Source organism: Hipposideros armiger, unplaced genomic scaffold (assembly GCF_001890085.2).
Source record: "Hipposideros armiger isolate ML-2016 unplaced genomic scaffold, ASM189008v1 scaffold_121, whole genome shotgun sequence".
Classification (NCBI taxonomy): domain Eukaryota; kingdom Metazoa; phylum Chordata; class Mammalia; order Chiroptera; family Hipposideridae; genus Hipposideros; species Hipposideros armiger.
This window is the reverse complement of record NW_017731471.1, coordinates 2,557,502-2,559,090: the sequence shown is the minus strand read 5'-3', so window position 1 is coordinate 2,559,090 and position 1,589 is coordinate 2,557,502. Positions and strand designations below refer to the sequence as shown.

Below are 1,589 nucleotides of genomic sequence, written 5' to 3'. Positions count from 1 at the left end.
CAATATAAAGGGAAATAAATGATCAAGCTGAGAAAAGATAGCAAAAAAGGGAAAAGATTAATGAAAATTCTAATTTATCCTGTTTATATTAAACAACATTGTCTTCTTTATCTTCCTTGAGTGTAGGGGATGAAGCAAATCAATATTTTAACAAATAAAATTGTGTCTCTTTTATCTCAAATAAAAATGAATTAATTAACAAAAAAGAAATATAGGAGATAGAGGGCTCCCCAGGCCTGGGCTGGGGGCGGGGGTTGCAAGATGGGGCTGTGCATGGGGTCCCAGCCTCAGCTCTCAGCTGCCCAGTTTGGAGCGCCTAGTGGTGAGAGCCCATAGCGCACCTGGGAGGGCAGTGGAAGAGGCCTGCCAGCTCTGGGTGCAGGCCAGGACTGGGTCCCGGTCCCAGGGGCATGCTGCTGACCCAACCTTTCAGAGTTGGCCACGGGCTTTGTGGCAGGAGTGAGGGGAAGCCGTGGCTGGACACAGAAGGCCCACTGGTAGATGGCATGGAGCATAAGCACATGGGGGTGAAAGCACTGAAAAAGAAGATTGACTCTGAAAAGAGGAATAATGTCTTTCCCGTAGCAGGTCAAAAATTAACTTATGCAGGCAAAATCCTCAAAGATGATACTGCTTTAAAAGAATATAAAACTGATGAAAAACACTTGTGGTGGTTTTTGGTGACAAAACCGAACACCAACACCAGCTTGTGACAGCATCAGCATCAAAAACTCAGCAATCTAATCCTGCCAGCACTACCACAGTTAGTTCCTCCACTGCACCAGCTGTGGCTCAGGCCGCAACCCCCACCCCTGCTTTGGCTCCCACTCCCACACCTCCATCTATCACTCCAGCATCAAGGACAGCATCTTATGAACCTGCACCTGCTTAGTGCAACAAAACAAGACAATGCTGCAGAAAAGCCTGCAAAACCACCAGTGGCTACTAGCCCAACATCAGCTGACAGTACAGCAGTAGATTCTTCTAGGTCAAACTTTATTGAGGGTGCAACTTGTGATAGGTCAGTGTTATGAAAATACGGTAACTGAGGTCATGTCAATGGGTTATGAATGACAGCAAGTAATTGCAGCTCTGCGAGCCAGTTTCAAAAATCCTGAGAGAGCATTGGAGTATCTTTCAATGGGAATCCCCAGAGATAAAGTCAGGCTGTGGTTGACCCCATTCCAGCAGCTAGTACTAGGGCTCCTCAGTCTTTAGTGACTGAAGCTGCAACAACTATGACAGCAAGGACTACGAGAGGTTCTGGAGGACTTGCCCCTTGAATTTTTCAGCCTCAGTTTCAACAGAACACTTCCTTGCTTCCAGCATTGCTACGACAGGTCAATGAAATCCTCAGATACTGCAGCAAATTAGCCAACATCGGGAGAATTTTAATCAGATGTTAAATAAACCTGTCACGTCCAGCGTGGCAAGGGCAAACGGGTTTCTCTTGAGGGGCGACGTAGATTGAATAAAGAGTCAGAGACAGAAGTAAAGTTTAAGAGCGAGACCAAGGGACTCAGTCAGAGAAACTGAGCAAGCCCCAAGGGACTCATTCAGAGAATCTGAGCGAGCCTCGAATCGGGTCA

At 46.6% G+C, this 1,589-nt stretch overlaps 1 pseudogene; it reads left to right on the top strand.

The window, feature by feature from the left end:
• The first annotated feature begins 410 nt into the window (after positions 1-410).
• LOC109385667 (UV excision repair protein RAD23 homolog B pseudogene) overlaps positions 411-1,589 on the top strand; it is a 1,754-nt pseudogene continuing 575 nt past the window's right edge.